The sequence below is a fragment of the Antechinus flavipes genome, chromosome 3, assembly GCF_016432865.1.
Source record: "Antechinus flavipes isolate AdamAnt ecotype Samford, QLD, Australia chromosome 3, AdamAnt_v2, whole genome shotgun sequence".
Classification (NCBI taxonomy): Eukaryota; Metazoa; Chordata; class Mammalia; order Dasyuromorphia; family Dasyuridae; genus Antechinus; species Antechinus flavipes.
Genome location: NC_067400.1, coordinates 552,986,614 through 553,006,235, shown reverse-complemented (window position 1 = coordinate 553,006,235; position 19,622 = coordinate 552,986,614). Strand labels below are relative to the sequence as shown.

The 19,622-nt window shown below is 36.5% G+C and overlaps 1 protein-coding gene across 6 annotated transcripts in view; it reads left to right on the top strand.

Annotated features, from left to right (window-relative positions):
• Nucleotides 1-2,994: 2,994 nt before the first annotated feature.
• NUP98 (nucleoporin 98 and 96 precursor) overlaps nt 2,995-19,622 on the top strand; it is a 98,725-nt gene continuing 82,097 nt past the window's right edge. Inside the window, exons 1-2 of one of the 6 annotated variants that reach the window (XM_051987473.1) lie at nt 3,007-3,107; nt 6,435-6,520. The gene's annotated coding sequence lies outside the window, so the exon portion shown is untranslated. The other 5 variants (XM_051987471.1, XM_051987474.1, XM_051987475.1 and 2 more) reach the window with 5 other exon arrangements.

The following is a 19,622-nucleotide window of genomic DNA, read 5'->3' as shown; positions in this document are numbered from 1 at the left end:
AGAATGTAAGCTCCTTGAGGACTGTCTTTACTTACCAAATGCTTTTTTAACATTTTTTTCATTCACTCATTCTTTTGAGATATGTATGTGTATATATATATCTATCTATATATATATATATATATGTATTTGTGTGTGTGTGGTACCACCATTCATTCAGTTTCTCATTTTCAAAACTTCTGTGTTAACTCAGACTCTCAGGAAGACTTAGACTCGAGGCTAGACTCTGATATAAACTGACTGTATAGTCTAGTAAAGTTATTTAAGTGCTCCAGGGAGCTAAAACTATGAATTGTACAACAATTCCCATATCCACATTGGTAAAGGCAGATTCCTAACTAGCTAAATTCCCTATCCCAATGAAATTCCAAGTCTGGACTTCTTACAAATCTAATTATTAAGTCCTGTTGATTCTATCTGCATGGTTTTTAAACTCATTCAATTTTCTCTATTTCTTTTGCCATTATTCCAATATTGGTCCTCACTGCCATCCTTTAGGACTAGTTATTGAACTAGCTCTGTTCCTTTCATACCATTTCTAGTATAACAATTTTTAAAAAGATTTTTCTTTTATTACATTTTATTTTTGTCAATCAGCAAAAAATTGCTTTTGTTTCCTTTCCTTTTAAAAATAATAGCTTTTTTTTTTTTAAAGCCTTGCAAAATTTTTTGTTCCAAATTTTTCTTACTCCCTCTTCCCTTACCGAGACAGCAGGTAATGCAATATAGGTTACACATATGCAGTTCTTCTAAACATATTTCCACATACATCATGCTGCACAAGAAAAATCAGCTCAAAAGAGGAAAAATGGAAAAAAATCAAGCAAACATCAAAAATGAAAATATTATATTGTGATCCATGTGCAGTCTCCACATTCCCCTCTCTGATTCAGATGGCTCTTTTCATCACAAATCTTAGAATTGTCTTGAATCATCTCATTGTTGAGAAGAGCCAAATTCACCACAGTTGATTATCACACATCTTGTTGCTGTGTACAATCTTTTCTTGGTTGGATTCACTTTACTTAAAATCAGTTCCAGACTTTTCTGAAATCTGCCTGTTCATCATTTCTTATAGAACAATAATATTCCATTATATTCATATACCATAACCTATTCAGCTATTTCCCAACTGATGGGCATCCACCGAATAACAATTCTTAAACAGAAATCTGGTTGTCATTTCTCTACCCAAATATGTTCAGTGGCTACATATTGTCTCCCAAAGTTTAAATTCTTCCACAATTGGTGTCACCATACCTTTCTAGCCCGATTTCATATTAATATCTTCCATGTACTTTGTTTCTACCATCATGGCTGACTTTTTTTTTTTTTTTTTGCAAATACACACAGTCTCCGTGTTCTTAATGCCTTGCATGCCCTGCCTTCCTCTCTTTTAATTCTAACCTCTTCCCCCAAACCTAACTCTAACGCCACGTCTTCCAAGACCACCTTCCTTGATCACCTCTCTGATTCTCCGAACAATATTCTGTTTGGTAGTTCTTAATTAAGTTTTCTGTTTGGAGTCTTAACTCCCTAGTAGACCTGATTTTGTCTTGCCGGTGCCTAATAAATATTTCTTGAATGTGGCATATACAGTGCTAGACTTGGATTCAGGAAGAAGTATGTCCTAATCTCATTTCAGATAATTACTGGCTGCTCAAGTCATAACTCGATAAGCTTTTGTTTTCTCATCTGTATAGCGGGAATAACAGTACTTACCTCACAAGATTCTCCTGGGGCCAAAACCAAATATTTTGCAGAAGGACTTTGCAATTGGGTACCGTGAGCTATTATTATTGAAAGAACGTCAGTTGCACTCTAGTTAATAAGGGTGGAGTGGAGAAAACACAACTGGTTTAGGATAGTTTGGGGAAGATATGCTGGATTCCCAAAGCCTTCTGACTTTCAAGTAGATGACCTCATACATTTCTGCTGCCTGATCAGTTATTCAAGAGGGTGTATGCTTCTAAGCACTTAATATTTGTCAAGATAGGTTATTTGTCACATTTGTCCTCTGAGTCTGACTTAAGCGTCTGGGGAAATGAGGGGGGACTCTTTTCAGTTAGAAGCAGCACTTGAGTTGGAGTCGTGGGGAGGCATGTATTGAACGGAAGTGGGACTCCTTGGGATGTTCTTATTGCCTTTCTTCGTTACTTTGTGACTCTAGAAGGAGTGGAAATGAGGGCTTTCCAACGGAGAACCCTTTAGTTTATGTCAGAAAAGGAGGTTCCTCATTCTGGACATTATAGAAGCAGGATCTGTACTGGCAGGGATAGATGAGACTAGAAGAGAAATGGAAAAAAAGCAGGGAGCGGCTCCCCAACACCGCATCCAGTGAGGCGGAGTTAGGAGATGGTCCTAGGCAACACACGTGGTAATAGCGAAGGAAGTCTTGGGGAGTGGAAACGTGGGGGATTTAGTAGGTAGGAAGAACTTTCCCAGAAGTCCCCGCAGCAAAGGCTGAGTTGCCATGCCATCCGATGTATTATTCCTTATAATTGGTCAAAAGAGCGACTGCACTGGCTCCCTCCGCCAACACAACCTAAGAATGCAACGAGGCGTGGCCTGAAGGAGGCGACATAATTTTCCCGCCCCCTCCCAGCTCCGGTTCTAGATTCCCTTCTGTGACGCAACGGTGCATTCCCAGCCAATCGCAACGTGGTGACAGAAGAGGGCGGGACTACTCCCTCCTTTCCTCGCTCCTTCATTTGCTATTCCACCCCATCTTTCCCCTTCCCCAGCCCATTCCCTCCCCCCATCTCTTCCCCATCTCCTTTAGCCCTCATTTCTCTCGCTTTTACCCCGCCCCCACCTCAAAATTCTATCACGTTCGGTTTCAAACGACACCTTGGCCAATGAACATTGGGGCCACTGCCGAGTGGCGGCCACAACAGCCAATGCGAGCGCGGCAAGATAGAAGCGCTCGCGGCGCGCTTATGACGACAACCGGCGTGTGACGCAGTCGGACCCCGCGCGCAAAGCGGCCCGGGCGGCGGCGGCGGCGGGGGCGGCGGCGGCGGTTTCGTGGCGGCCGCGCGCATTCCGAGCGGGCGGCGGGAGGAAGACGATTTTTAGTCCCTTCGTGGGAGGGACGCAGCCATTCGGTAAGAGAGCGGCGAAGGAAGCTGCCCAGGTGCGCGGCTCCGAGACGAGAACAGGAGTGAGGCGGACCTGAGCTCTGGCCGTCCCTTCCTAGAGGGAGGAGGCCGCGCGCTCCCTCGGTCCGTACAACGGGGGCGGAGCTCACGACCCTCTGACCTCGCGATCTAGCTTCTCGGCATGGGGGAGGAGCTGGGGTAGCCTCGCGGGAAAGGGTTTGGGTATTTGTGTGTATAGCTCGGCTCCCGTCAGTATCCTGCTTTCGAGATCTGGACGTAGGGTTTCCTGCGGTACAGGAGTCCAGGGTCTAAGGTGTGGAAGGTCCAGCGAGAAAGAGTCCTTTTTGGTTTGTTCGGGATGAGATCGGGGATCTTTTATGCTACAGATCTCTTGGGTTGGGGGATAGTCTTCGAGACTAGAGGTTTTTTGGATAAAGATTTTAGGTTGGGGTTGAGGATTAGGGACCCACGTTCTCCGGGAATAGAGCGCAGTAAAGGGAAATAGATTGAAGTGAGGTTTCTTCTGGATTTTTAATCCTTTATTTTACAAATAATTGCTTGGGTATTTGCTGTGTTTAGTACTGAAAAGGGATTTAAAGATTTAAGACCTAGGACATTAACATCGTGGAGTGGACAATCTAATGGTGGTGCTTTTTTTTTCGTTTCTGGGGAAAAGGAGGTTGAGATGCTGCTTTACGGGAACAGTTTACTTTTTTTTTTTTTTTTCTTTTTTTTTGGTAAGAGGTACGGTGACTTCACAGATTTTTTTTATTATTATTTTTGAACATTACAAGAACCAGGATTTAAGAATGTTTAGAAATAATAAGCTGCATCATTTAACTCAGTATTTTTTTCTAGCCACAAGTCAGAGAAAATAGACATTAAGTAGAACGAAAATGTTAATTCCAAAATGAAGGAGGTGATGGCATAACATGCAAGAGAATTGAATTTGAATTAGGGAGGGATGTGCAGTGTCACTTGCCTCACTTTTTACCTCCAGAGCCATTTGGATCCAGTGGCAAGATTTAAATCAAATGTAAAATTATAATGGGGGGAAGAAAGGGAAATGAAGAGAATTAGTTGATTGGGCTGATCCTTTTTGTGTTAATGGCGCCAGAGTGCTTATTAGGCACCTTTCCCGTTACTCTGGCTCTGCCTTTGATTCTGCCTTTGATTTAAAGGAAAGATTTGATTCTGCCTTTGATTTAAAGGCAAGATGGCCCGTCACTAAAAAAACACAGTTCAGTGCTGGCTGCGAAACCTTAAATTCATAAGATTGTTAAAGGTAGAAGAAGTGAGATTATCAAGTTCAGTTTTTATTTTACCACTTGGGAAGCTAAGGGTCCAAATTTGTAGCCTTCACAAGGTGAGTCAGCGGCAGAACCAAGATTAGAACTGAGATGATCTGCTTCCCAGTCTAGGATACCTTACTGCTACACTGCATTTATCCGGATAGGGCTCTCTCAGTGTATCTTTATTGATATTTTGCTTCTTGTATTAGAGCAGAATATGGACGCTTATAGTAGACAGAGATAAGCATTCTTCAGCTTTTGAAGACCCCATGGGAATATTTTAATTTGGCATGAATGCATGAATAAGTGTTAAGTGCTAATTCCATGCCAAGCCTTACACTATATGTCTAGTGTGGTAGTGTTCTCAGGTCTTGTATTATCCACATCTCCTTTAAAAACCAGGTCTTAGAACTGCATTTTAGATAGCTGACCATTTAATGAAGAATTCTTGAGATGCATAGGAGTGGGGGAAAGATCAGTAAAATAGCATGTAATCACCTTAATTTTCGTGTAATGAGAAAAGTTCTAAATTGGTATTTTGGGGATCTGGTATTGGCTTAACCTTTGTATGACTTTTGAATAATTTGCTTTCTTTCTTTCCATCTCATTTTTAAAATAAGGAAGTTTTATTTTGTTATCTTTAAGCTCCTTTTCCAGTTTTGACATTTATTCCAGGTTTGATATATAAAACCACTATGGTTAATAAGGTAAAATAGAAGCAGGTTTTTTTCAGAAATAATTGCTGAGTGATCAAATACAAAACTGGGACTAGAAAACAGAAAATAACTGAAATTTAAAATGAAAATATAATTTTTGTTATTAATCAAATATTGGCTCTTTGCAGACATAAAGGGTGATACCATAAGCAAATTAGGAGATCAAGGAATAGTTTACCTTTTAGATCATAAGGGAAGAACTTAGGGCCAAACAAGATAAAAAAGCATATTATGCATGTAAAATGGGTAATTTTAATTATTATATTAAAACTAAAAAGTATTTACACAAAACCAATGCATAATTCTACGCTGTTTCCTGACTACGAATTTGAATTTTCTTTGCTGGAAGAAGCTACCATTAGGGGGAGCAATAGACTTGCTATGTTGTGGGTTGTCTGTCTTTGAATCTCACAGGAATTTTCAAGGGAATTTTAAGAGAGGACTGAATAACTCTGTCCCTACTGGTAATGCTGTCTGGTTGTTTACATTTGTTTACATATTTATTGATGTGTCTTTGTGGTTGTGTAAGAATTTGTTTATTGAATTAAGATACTAGGTTTTTCAAAGCACAAACCCTAAGAGAACAGTATACTGTTAATCAATTTAATTTTTTAAATTTTAATTTAAACAGTTGGATAAAATTATTCCTTTGGAGTTTTCATTTGAGAGTCTATAAAATTGAATTTACATTTATTCTAGCCTTGAATAAGTCATTTTGTCAACTTATGTTTAGATGACAAAACAAATGGAAATGGTACTCGGGGAGTAGAAGAGAACTGGTAAAAGCTAAAAGTCAGTTAAAAAGTGGACATTCTATCTGTGCTGTGGAATGTCAATTAACTGTACCTTTGTATATGGCTGAGTTAATGCTAATACTACTTACTGCCAAAATGATTGTGGAAAATGCACACACATACTCACACAGAGTAAAATAGTTCTTAATTGTTAATATGTGCTTCTACAGGAATGGCATTGTACCAAGTGTTGATTTATAAAGAGTCTGGCACACTATTAGAATATCCTGCTCCTAGGGTACTTAAGTGGGACTTTATGAAGAGCCACCTCTCGACATCTTGATGGAAGAATTGAATGCAAAAAGGGTCTATTTCACTTTCTTTAAAATTTAAAGTTTAAATCTAAAGGAATGAGAGGATAATAAATAGTATTTTATATACTAAGTAAAAAAAATATATGTATGTATTAGCAGATGCTCCATATACCTCATGATCTGTCAACTTTGGTCTTTTTGCTGATGCTTGCCTATGATGCCTTTTCTGATCTCTCTGCTAATGCCTTCCTTCTGAGATGACTTTCTATCCTTGTAGGAAGGGGAGTTAATATTTGTATAGCACTGACTGTGTCCCAGGCACTGTGCTGGTTGTTCATTTGATCTTCACAACAATTCTGGGAGGTAGGTACTGTCATTATCCCCATTTTATGTTTAAGAAATGGGCAAACACAGGTTGTGACTTGCTCAGGTCACACAGCTAAGAAGGATCTGAAGTCAAATTTAAACCTGTTTCCATTTCCAGCAGTCTATTCACTGTGCTGCCAGATCATGTTAGTATACAGCTGTATGTATGTGCAGAGTTGTTTGCATGTTTGCATGTTTCCCCTTTTAAATTGTGATTTCCCTGAAGCCAGAGCTTGTGTTTTTGCTTCTCCTTGCTTTAGAATAGCATAGTGCTTAGCACATAGTAATCATTTAATAGTGTTTGTTGATTATCAACAATCATGCTAACCAAACCCCAGTCCTCCTGGATTGTTGGAATTAAGTATCTTCTTGACTTCTAATCATGTGCTACTGAGTGGAACTGGACAATGTCACAAAACTATGGTAACTGGGTCTACTAACAATCTTTTATCTAATCTCAACTGAGCCTTTATTGCAGCAAATACACCCTCTACATTCTTCCTAATTGATTCTCTATCCCACTGAATATTGATAATTTAAAAATTATATGTGTATATTTAATCAATAAAAATTCCCTCCTCCTATTCCAATTCCCTTCCTCCCAATTGAGAATAAAAGAAAATAAAAATTTTTGTTACACATATGCAAAACACATTTCTCCATTGGCCATGCCAATTTCACATTAGTCTTCAAGAACTTTGGTTGACCATTATGTGGATTTTTTTGCCTAATTCTTTCAAAATTGATCTTTAGCATATTGTCATTGTAGTAATTGTTTTCTTCTGTTTGCTTCACTCTGCATCAGTTCATATAAATCTTTCCAGATTTCATCATTTATTTCAACACATATGTATTTATTCCATCACATAATTTATTCAGCCATTTGCCAATGTATGGACATCTTCTTAGATTCCCATTTTTTCTCACTTCAAAAAGAAATTTATTTTTCTCTTATACCTGCCCTCAGAATTCACTGATCTTCCATCTCTTTCTTCCTTTTCAGTATTTATGTACTGAATATAGTAATTTTGCCCTCAGATATGTGTCTTTTTGTTCCTGGGGCAGCTAAGTGATGCAGTTCATAAAATACTGTATGATTGCTTCAATTTCTGCAGCTGTAAAATGGGATAATAATTGCAGCTACTTTTCAGGGTTGTTTTGAAGAAATACAGTATTCTTCTGGCAAATAGCAGTCACTTAATAAATTTCTTCTCTTATTCCTTCCTTTGACCAGAAAAGAGAGAGATTCCAGGATGAACCACCTTTGCATGGCTACCTTCCCCCCCATTCTCTGCACCCCTCAAAAAACCCTAGTTTCTATGAAATGTTTTTTCATCAAGAATGCTTGGAAGTACTTGTTTCATTTAAAGGTCCATTGCTTTGCGAGTCCTTCCACTCCCCACACCTATCCCCAAGAATTAAGCTCAATTTTCTGGGTATTGTTGGCTGTTTCCACATATTCTTTCCCTTCTGGAATATCATATTCCATGATCTTACTCCTTTACATGTAGATTCTAATTGGTCTGTGAGCCTGACTTGTGGCTACTCAGTACTTGAATTCTTTCTTTGACCTGAAAGCTTTGTATTTTAGCTATAATATTCTCAATTTTCATTTAGGACTTTCTTTTGGGAGAGGTGATTAGCAGATATTTTCTATTTCTCTTTTGCCCTTTGCTTCTAAGAGATCTGGGCAGTTTTATTTGTTTTTATTTTAGAATTTTTTTGAAATTATGTTGTCTAGGCTCTTTTCCCTCTCCCCTCCCAACCCCCATGACTTTAAAGTATTGGATTTTTTTCTCCTCATCCATTTTCCAGGTCAGTTGTTTTTTCTGTAAATATTTTCTTATGTGTAGTCTTTTGACTTTGTTTTAATAGAGCTTCTTGTCTCATGGAGGTATTGACTTTTATTTGCTCAGTTCTCATTTTCAGGGAGTTTGTTGCTTGGACAAGGTTTTGTACTTGTACCAATTCCCTTTCCAATCTTTCTATAGCTCTCATTTCTTGAGTTTTTTTTTTTTTTCAGACACTTATTCATTTATGAGAACTTTTTTCCCCCAACCAAAACAAAACAAAACACTTCTCTTCCAGGAATTCTAGTTGATAGTTGGGACTGCTTTTTTGTAGATGTAGAGTCCTCTTTTCTTCTCCTGGATTTATGTCTTGAGTATAGTACCTACTTTTTATAATGGGATTCTTGTTTTATTTTCTCATTCTTCCAGAGTAATTTCTAACTTCACACTTGTTTTAAGACCAGGCTCCAGGCACTTTTAATGGGAATATCTAGACTGGTTATATTTTTTTACTTTCTTGAATATTGGGTTGCTCTAGGTTCTCAGGGAAGGCTCAAGCTGGGGACCTATGAGCTTTTAATGCTTCCAGAGTGGTTAGATCCAGAGCAAAGTCTTAATACCACTTCTCTAGTCTGAGTTCTGCAAATTCATGACCCCAGTTTTAATCCAAATAACAATAAACTATTGCTGGATTTAGTCCTCTGGGAATATCTCTGCTGGTTCAGATTGACAGAACTGCAGGCCATAGTTATTTGACCTAGTTATTTCTTTGCAGGCTTCAGATTGGGCTAGAAGCTAGAACTGAGATTTTTTTCTTCTGGTATCTGAACCTCTCCTTTTCAACTAATGTTGGTTTGTGCTGATTGCTTCTTTGCCCCCTACATTCCCAGGTCTCCTCTGTTTAAGAAATCCTCACTAGATCAGGCTGCTTCTCTAGTTAGTCCTATATCTCTTTCTCTTCTCTGATAAACTTGAGAAAACTACCTATACTCAGTATCTCTGTTTCCTCTCTTCTCTGGCTTCTCATCACCAAACTTAAAATATTCTCTTCAGTTACCAGAGGTCTCCTAATTGACAGATCTAATGACCTTTTGTTTTTTCTTTTTTTTTTTTTTTAATTAAAGCTTTTTATTTTTCAAAACACATGTGTGGACAATTTTCAACATTAGTCCTTGCAAAACCTTGTGTTTCAGTTTTTCCCCTCTTATTTTTCAAAACACATGTGTGGACAATTCTTCAACATTAGCCCTTGCAAAAATTTTCTCCCTTTCCCCATGACCTCCCCTAGATGGCAAGTAGTCCCAATATAAGTAGAAATATGTGTTAAAATCAATATATGCATACATGTTTATACGTGTGCTGCTGAGATAACCACTACACACTTCTCAGATTGGCTAAGATGATAGGGAAAGATAATGATGAATGTTGTAGGGGATGTGGGAAAACTGGGACACTGATACATTGTGGGTGGAATTGTGAATGGATCCAGCCATTCTGGAGAGCAATTTGGAACTATGCTCAAAAAGTTATCAAACTGTGCATACCTTTGATCCAGCAGTGTTACTACTGGGCTTATATCCCAAAGAAATCTTAAAGAAGGGAAAGGGACTTGTATGTTCAAAAATGTTTGTGTCAGCCCTTTTTGTAGGGGCTAAGAACCTGGAAATTGAATGGATGCCCATCAATTGGAGAATGGTTGAATAAATTGTGGTATATGAATGTTATGGAATATTACTGTTCTGTGAGGCCTGGAGAGGCTTAAATGAACTGATGCTGAGTGAAATGAGCAGAACCAGGAGATCATTGTACATGGCAACATCAATATTATACAACGATTAATTCTAATGAACGTGGCTCTTTCCAACAATGAGATGATTGATTCCAGTTCCAATAATCTTATGATGAAGAGAGCCATCTACAACCAGAGAGAGGACTGTGGGTATTGAGTGTGGATCACAAGATAACATTCTCACTTTTAGTTGTTGTTCACTTGAATTTTGTTTTCTTACTCATTTACTTTTTTTTTTTTATCTGATTTCTCTTGTGCAGCAAGAAAGTTGTATAAATATGATTATACATAGTGGATTAAAAAAAAAAAAGCCCATGGCCACATGGGAAGTTGATTTGTAGATTCTGTGTCACTTTTCATATATATATAATTAAAAATTGATAACTAAAAAAAGTCAAATGTAGTAAACTAGTCAGGAAGGAAGAGTTCAAAAGAAAGGTCATAGGAAAAGATAATGAGGAATGTTGGAGAGGATGTGGGAAAACTTATATCCCAAAGAGGTCTCAAAGAAAGAAAATGGACCCACATGTGCAAAAATGTTTGTGGCAGCCCTTTTTTGTAGTAGCAAGAAACTGGAAAGTGAATGGATGCCTATCAATTGGAGAATGGCTGAATAAATAATGCTATATGAATGTTATGGAATATTATTCTGTAAGAAAAGACCACCAGGACGATTTTAGAGAGGCCTGGAGAGACTTGCTGGTGAACTTAACAGAACCAAGAGATCATTATACCTGGCAACAAGATTATACAGTGATCAATTCTGATGGGTGTGACTCTCTTCAACAATGAGAAGATTCAAACCACTTCCAACTATTCAGTGATGGAAAGCCATCTATACTCAGAGAGGGGACTGTGGGAACTGGCTGTGGTTCACAACATAGCATTTTCACTCTTTTTGTTGTTGTTTGCTTGCACTTTATTTTGCTTCTCTTTTTCTTGTGCAACAATTTTTTTTAAATAGCTTTTTATTTACAAAACATGTGCATGGGTAATTTTTAACATTGATCCTTGCAAAACCTGTTCCAACTTTTCCTTTCCTTCCCTCCATTCCTCTAAATGGCAGGTAATCCAGTACATGTTAAATACTATATATATATGTATGTATGTATGTATGTATGTATGTATGTATGTATACACATATATATAGTTATCTTGCTGTGCAAGAAAGATCGGATCTAGAACGAAGGTAAAAAAACCTGAGAAGGAAAACAAAAATGCAAGCAAACAATAACAGAAAGAGTGGAAATGCTATGTTGTGGTCCACACTCATTTCCCATTTGAGATGCCTACAACCCAGATTTTTCTCTGTCACATATGCATTTCCTTCTTTAAGATCTCTTTGGGATATAAGCTAGTAGTAACACTGCTGAATCAAAGAGTGCATAGTTTGATAACTTTTTGAGCATAGTTCCAAATTGCTCTCCAGAATGGTTGGAGCCTGGATCCGTTCACAGTTCTATCAACAATGTATTAGTGTCCCACTTTTCCCACATCCTCTGCAACATTCCTTATTATCTTTTCCTATGACCTTTCTTTTGAACTCTTCCTTCTTGACTAGTTTTCTATATTTGATTCTTTAGATCAATAGGTTTTTGGTGACACTGCTTGTTATGGGCCAGAACTCTGAACAAAGGATTCTTAAAAGGTACTAAGTCAGAATTGATAGAGACAATAGTTATCTAATTAAGCAATGGTTCAGTATGATTGATTTAATCCTACAAGGAGATGTTATAGGCCAGAACTTGAAATAAGGTACTAAGTAGAGTTGAGGAGACAATGGTTAAATCTAGTTTAGCATTGATTTAATCCTACAACAAATAATGGTCTCCTAGTGAAACTAGAAGTCTGAGACAGATTCATTCCATTGTCCATCTTTCTGGTGGCTGGAGGCTGACGCACAAACCTTTGGATTCAGAGAGATTCAGAAGGCAGAGAAGGAAGCAGGAGCTAAAGCTCTCAGAACCAAGGAGAAAGATAGGCCTCTAAGAAAGCTAACCGGGCCCCAAGAAAGGAGATGAGACTTTGAAGGAGACAATAAAGGATCTGGACTTAAATATCTGACTGCACTTGTGGTGATTACTGAGCTGAAATGAAGGCTGCCTCCAGAGACCCCAAGAAAACTTCAGCAGAGAACATTATATTTTAGAGAGAATATTATAACTGCTGAAATAGTTCTCTCCTTGTCTCATCCTTCTCAGTCTCCATTGCTGCATTTTTGCCCATATCATCCCCTCCCTTCACATTGCAGATAACTACAAGGTTCTGTCATGGGCTCTTATTTTTGTGTATTTTTTCACTTGATTTCATCAGTTTCCATTGGTTCATTTATCAGTTTTAAATAGATGATGCCTAACTCCAGCCTTGTAATGATAGTGACAGCAAACATTTAAATAGTACTTTAAAAATTTTTTATTTAAAGTTTTGAATTCCAAATTTTATCCTTTCCCCTCTTCCCATTCCCTGAGACTGTAAATAATCAGGTAAAGACTATACATGTGCAGTTATATTAAATACTAAATAATATTTTAAAGTTTTCAAAGCACTTTACTTATGTTATATTTTTTATCCATTTCAAGCACTTGTTTCACATTATTAACTGCCTAGTGGACATATTTAATCTGATATCTTGTAGACATCTCAAACACAATTGTTGTTTTTGGCCAAACTCACTCTTCTTCCAAAACTATTGAGGATACCACTATCCTTCAGTAACCCAAATTTGTAACCTCACTGTGAATTTTGTTTGTGTTTGAGATGCCTACAACCCAGATTTTTCTCTATCACTTATGCAACGTGTCACATCTTATTCCCACCTCCCCATGTTATCCTGCTTTTATGTGTCATTGTCTCCACTTACATAGCCTTTACTTTAGTTCAGGCTCATCATTATCTCCTTCCTGAACCTCTAGATTGCTTTGCCTCTTCAATCTGTCTTCTCCATAATTGTCAGTGATGAAGCATAGAGCTGATCATATCTTTTCTTTTTTTTCTTTTTTTTTTTTTTTTTTTTTTTCTTTTCTATACTCAATGCTTTGCACAGTTCCTGGCAACTGGAGAGAATGGAAAATGAAATGACTGAGGAAACAAAGATTTGAACTCCCAAGTACTTTGATTTATTAAGCAGTACTTGCCAATTGCTCAGCAAATTGGGACTTGGCTTTGGCACAGGGCCCCAAATACAGGGGGAGATATATTTTTATATGTTGAAAAACCAAAAGGCCAAATAAAAGAAAACAACTAGGATAGTAGTCATGTACACATAGCCAAAGACAGGTACACATGCATTCTGATCTCAGTTCTGCATGTTTTATATGTTCTAATAATGAAACACCTCCTTGGTAAAATGTAGATGTTAGCATGTGTAGATATAGTCCTCACAAAAACAGTGTAAAGGGGAAATTTCATTGTATAGTTGGAAGAGAAGGATTGATAAGGGAAGAGGCAAGTACACAATAAAAAGTGGTCAACAGATGGAGGCTCCTGTTTGGCCAGACAGATTAAGGTCATTCTCAAAAGTCTAGATAAATAAAAGGGAAGATTATGATAATATAATAATTATAATAGAAAGATACATTATAAAAACCTTTCAATGTACATATTGCAGACTGAGAAGAAATCAGATTTTTAAAAAGTGTTTTGAAAACCTGATTAAAGGTCCTATTATTGATTGAAACTTGATGCCTATGGAGGAAAATCCTTTTTTATGGCTTAAATTTTTTTTTCCTTTTTTATGGCATATATGTAACCAGAAACTGCCTTCATTTCTGTAATTCTCTTCATTGGACCCTTTCACATAAACATTTGATGAACCATTTTATTTAAAATCTTTTGTGGTGTAGGTTTTTAATGTTCCATGTTTTGTTTTTTTTCCACTGTGGAATGCATATTTACAAATATTCTAGAGTATGGAATTCAGAATAACTGGGGCCAGATTTAACAAATCACTTTAGTAGTTCCCCATTTCATTAACTTGGAAAGAAGTTTGCTGTGGGTAACATGGAGTTGAAAAGGAAAAACTGCCCTTGAGCACCTTAAAGTATTTTTAAAAATGCAAAATGCTTGTGAAGAACTCACAGCATCTCCATTACTCACATGATGGACTTAATGATATTACATAATCAAATACAGTAATAGGGATTTAAGTATCCTTAATAATGGGGCTGTGGAAAGGGTTACCTTGGTAACTGGAATAAGAAGAAATGAAGGAAGGAAACCCTGAGCTGGGTTTAATATGGGCAAAAAAAAATGGTCCCTCAGAAGAGGGAAAGGAATAGGTGTTCCAAAGAGAAGTAATGACATATAGTGGCTTAATAGCAGGGAAAAAAAATCTTTAAACTGTATGCTTAGTGTTAGATAATTGAGATTTAGACCAAACCATGCTTGTTCCTCCTCTCCCCCAACATGTTAATGACATTTTTCTCCTAATGAATCAGTATTATTTGGTGTATATTATGTTCTACATACTTTGCTTAATATTTGGAATTCAGTGTCATGCTCATTTCCTCCTCCATTTCTGTTCTTTTTCAATTTTCCTTTTTTCCCATTCCTCTAGAAGGAATATATATTAATCCAGGGCTAGTTTAGGCTCTAAATCCTTTGTTAAGCATCTCTCAGATTTCCTTGTTTGTTTTGCTCTCCCCGAGTTGACCTATGTGGTTGTACACTGTGATACAGTCTTTCCTTAATTTTTGATTTTTCATCTGTGTCTTATTTCTTAATTAAGTTGCAAGTTCTCTGGATGTATAAGCATGGATCCTGGAATTTAGAAGTGGAAGAAATTTTACTACTGTCTACCGAAACCAACTCTTTTTAGTTACAGACTCATAGCATTGAAAAGCAGGTTATGCCAGTCTTTCACAAAAACAAACAAACCACAAAAACCACAAAACAAAGTCATTGAAGGAATTAGGAAAGGCTTCACAAAGAAGATGGCACTTGAGCTGTGCCTTGAAAAGACTTAGAAGTTTCAAAAAGAGGTGAGCAATGTGCCAATCTCCCAATCACTGATGATTTTCATTGTGATTTTTAAAAGCATGGTGTCTACAACTGGACATTTACTTCTAATGGCAGTCAAGTGGCTGACATAAGACAGGGAGTTAAAATAACTATGTGCTAATTAGGTTGGGCTAAAATTACAAAGACAAATGTAAAAAGGTGACCTCTTTCAAAATTCAACATTTTAAGGACTTTGTTATGTAGCTTCCAATTGTAGAAGTAATTCTCTATGACCACTACTGATAAGTGACCTAAAGCTCCCCTCCCAAACATGAGTGGTCATTCATTCCATAACCACTTGGCTGACTGGCTGTTTTATCTACTCACATGTCTATCATTTAAGCAATGGATCTTCTTTGCTGTGATATTCCTTTAAGGAAGAGTGGGTATCCACATGCACAATTATGTACTTTGTGTAGGTGATTAATTATTAAGCCTGCTAAAGTTGTATGTGACTAAGCATAGAAATGGATAGACAAACTATGTGATAGATATATTTAAGTAAATTATATGAAAGGAGAGATTCAGGCGGAAAAGGATAAATCATACGAAGTGAATACACACACACATATATACTTTTAATTATCTTTTTTTTTTTTTTAACATAATTTAACCCTGCATTTCTTCTTTCCAAAAGAATTTTTTTAAAAAAGATTCTTGGTGTATAGGTTGCATTTGAGGTTAGCAAGAAGTTGGGTAGCAACTTAACACATTCTACAGATAATTCAGAAATTGGAAATAGGTACTAAGCTTTCTTTCCTTGCTTGCATGTAGATTTTTAATTGGTACATAGAGCTTTGGGGTTCAAACAAATAGAGGACTAAGAAGACGTGGGTGCAGGATTGAGAACTAGATGTGTTAAAATAATCATACTATATATAGCAAAATTGTGTTTTAAGTTTACCAAGAGCCCTTTTTTCAATTACCCTGTAAAGTTGATATTTCAGATAGAATTTACCATTTAACTTTTGACGTCTTTTCCTGCCTTCCTAAAGTGCTCCTGGAGTGATTGTGGAGAAGTCACTTAATTTCAGGTGACCCATAATTTTTCTTCTTTTTATTACATTTCATATTTACATAGTGCTTAACTGTTTGCAAAGTGCTTTACAGGAATTATATTAGCAAAAAGTTTTTGAGGGAGTAAATGGGGAAGGTGTAAATCCATTTTATAGATGGAGAAAAGTCATGCTGGAATTAAAGTTCAAGGTCACATAGGAAAACAGATGATGACCCACCAGCTCACCTGGTAGAGCTTGATGCTCATGAGTTTCCTTATAGGACTCTGGTCCCTTTCAAGGTCCACTGACTTGTAATTGTAGCACACAGATACTATTGTCGTTATTAACATTTATATGACATTTTAAGGTTTACAAGGAGTTGGGTGAGAATGGATAGCTTAGGGGATATTTATAGTTTATTGAAAATGTACCTCAGAATATATCTCTGTGAGGCTCAAACAGTAATTGGATATTTGTAAAATTAAGTAATATTTTAGGTATGAAAAGTGGAGTGACTATGATGTACTTATTAACAAACCTGGCAAGATCATAGAATGGATTTAAACACATAAAAACGCTAATGCCTATCACAGCTATCAGCTTTAGTTATTCCTATATGGCCATAAATTCAGAAATAACTCAGTCAGACAGAATTTACTAGGTCTATTGAAGGGTGGCAAAAAGATATTTTCTACACATATTTAAGAATCTCTGAGAAAGGGGACTGAGAGACTAATTGGTATAGTGAAGGATATATAAATTTGGTTGACACTTTATAAAATGTAAAGACATTGAAATTTAGAGCAAATACAGCTCTAATATTCAGTATTGAAAGGTAAGTGGAGTTAGAAGCTGAAGATTAGGTGTTTTCCAGAAATAGTGTCTGCTTTTGTTAGGGGTAAGTAAAAATAGATCATTAATCCTTGGGATACTGGAGGTCATAATCTAATAATATGTTTTTATTCTTTTAAACACTTCCATTTTCCTGTGCAAATTTGAAGAAGTGGGCATTCATTTGGATGAGTTATTAAGGGGTCTAATTCAGTAAATGTTTGCTTCGTACTGGGAGCAAAGCCCAAGGCTGGTTGTGAGGAGTAAATAAAGTGTAGACCCTGTTTTCAAATAGGTTATCCTTAATAGATAAGATCAAAGAAATTCCTTCCACTGGTACAGATATTTACCCATTTATACCTTCTCACCTAAAAGACATAAGCATGTCTTTTAAGAAGTAAAGGACTTCTGGTCCTTTTCCTGTTTCAAAAGTAACAGTGTAGCACTTGTGTTCTCTCTTGCCTCATTTTAGCTAAGAAGTAAACAAGCGTTTGAGCTACCTTTTCTAGCCAGGGTGTGAAGGAGGGAAGGTGAGACTAATCCACTACTCCTAAAGGTTGGTAATGAGGGTCAATTCTAGGGGTATTGTCAGTAGAGATAGGAAAGAGGAGATAGGTTTTTGTAGCATAAATAGAATTTACTTTCTATACTAATTACATTTGGGAAATCAAAGTGAAGTCAAAGATGAGATGCTCTGAAGAGGAATGTCACAAATAGAAATAGTGAAATCAAAAGTATTGGTAAGGGAAAATATTTTTTAAAAAATCATTTTTGTACACTCTTGAGCTTGAAATGATAGGGTCAAGTAGAGGTAGCCTGATAACATATGTTCATATAGCAATTGGAAATAAAAGTCCTGGCGTTTTGAAGAGAGACTTTGGAAATCATAGCCATAAAGATGCTATTAGAAGCTGAGAAAGTGAATTTGCTATGGATTTGAATAATATATTTTGATAAAAGACGCCTTTGGGAAATACATTTACCTGAGAAGAAAATGATCAGTAAAGAAGACAATATAAAGAGGAGAAGAAGAGTGACTTTTCTGATGTCTAGGGAGGAGAGTACTAAGAGGGGGTGTAGTCACAACTATAGAAGGATGAAAATGTCATTTGACAATTAGATGTTTGATAGGAGCATGATAGTCATCAGACATAAACTTTTGGTAAAATGGTGGTAGTGCAGATGATTAGTTATCTAAAATAAAAGACTCAAGCAATTTTTAGGATTGGAAATACTTGAACATACTATTGGACAGATAGGACAGTGACAATGAAATGAATGAGAGATGGGAATAATTTCTGGAATACAGTCTTAGAGAAGGGTGGGAAAGAATGGCTTCTCGGAATGAAGGTTGAGGGATTAGCTTTGATAAATATTTTTGTTATGTAGAAGACCTGGAGAGAGAGTACTGATGCCAAGAAAGTTTCAGGAATAGGGCAAAAGTGCTGAGGTAGTTCGTACTGTACAGTTTTATTCTTCTCAGCAAAGTAGGATTTGAGGAACATAAGTACAGAGGAGGTTGAAATCATAACAGAAAAGTAGGAGATTGGGTCATTTATTGTAAATGAAACATGCAAATGGCAGACTGTGAGATCAGAGCTTACATATTGGAAAAAAAAAGTGAATGAAATGTATTGTGATAATTGAAGTATGACAAGGGAGTGAAGAGCAAGTCTAATTTATATGACAATAGAGGCAGAGGAATAAGTGTTTGTTAAGGAAATTGAATAGCAAAAGTTTTTATGTTAAAGATAATATATTTTTAGGTACATCTCTTATCTACTTTATTTTGAAATCTTTTATGTCATCTAAATTAATATTTCTTCACTTCTTTTGAGTATAACAAGATCATTGTAACCAATCTACAAATGATTGAATTTGATATGTAATATTGCATTTACTAAATACTTGTCCCTCCTGCTCTTCTCAAGTTTATTCATATTTATTTCTTATAACAGTAATATTATATTACATACATGTACTGTACATTGTTGACCCATTTCCCAGTTTCCTTAGATCCTACTTCTTTGTTGGTAAATACCCCTGAAAGAAGCTTCACATTTGTTATCTAATCTCAATTTGACTCCAACCCTTTTTTTATTTTCTAATTGATTCTGGACCATACTCTGTCCCTCCTTCTTGTAGTTGTTTCTAATCTTCTTTCTTTTTCCTGAGTTCTTATACTACTTTATCACCAATTTTTCTCAACAAAATAATTTTTTTTCCCTATTCCTGAAAAAGCCAAGATCAAACACAGAATTTTCTATTTCTTCCTCTATTTTTCAAAACTCATATTGTTTTCTTTATTTCTTTCTTTGGTCCAATCTCTGAGAAAGAAGTAACCCTTTTTTTCCTCCTGAGGTAAAGGGGGTTAAGTGACTTGCCTAGGATCACATAGCTAAAAATATTAGGTGCCTGAGGTCAGATTTGAACTCAGCTTCTCCTGACTAAAGAACTGGTGCTGTATTCATTGCGCCACCTAACTGCACCAGAAATAACCCTTTTCTGTGTAACATCTTTAATCTAATTTTTATCTCCTTCAGGAACTTAATCCTCAATCATTCCATTTCTTGTTTTGACTCAGTTTTTTTCTTTTTACTTTATTAAAAAAATTTCTGAACTTAAACACAAAAAATTGAACATTTTTGCATATAAGAGGATTTTCACAAAACTGCAGATTTCTTATATTACAA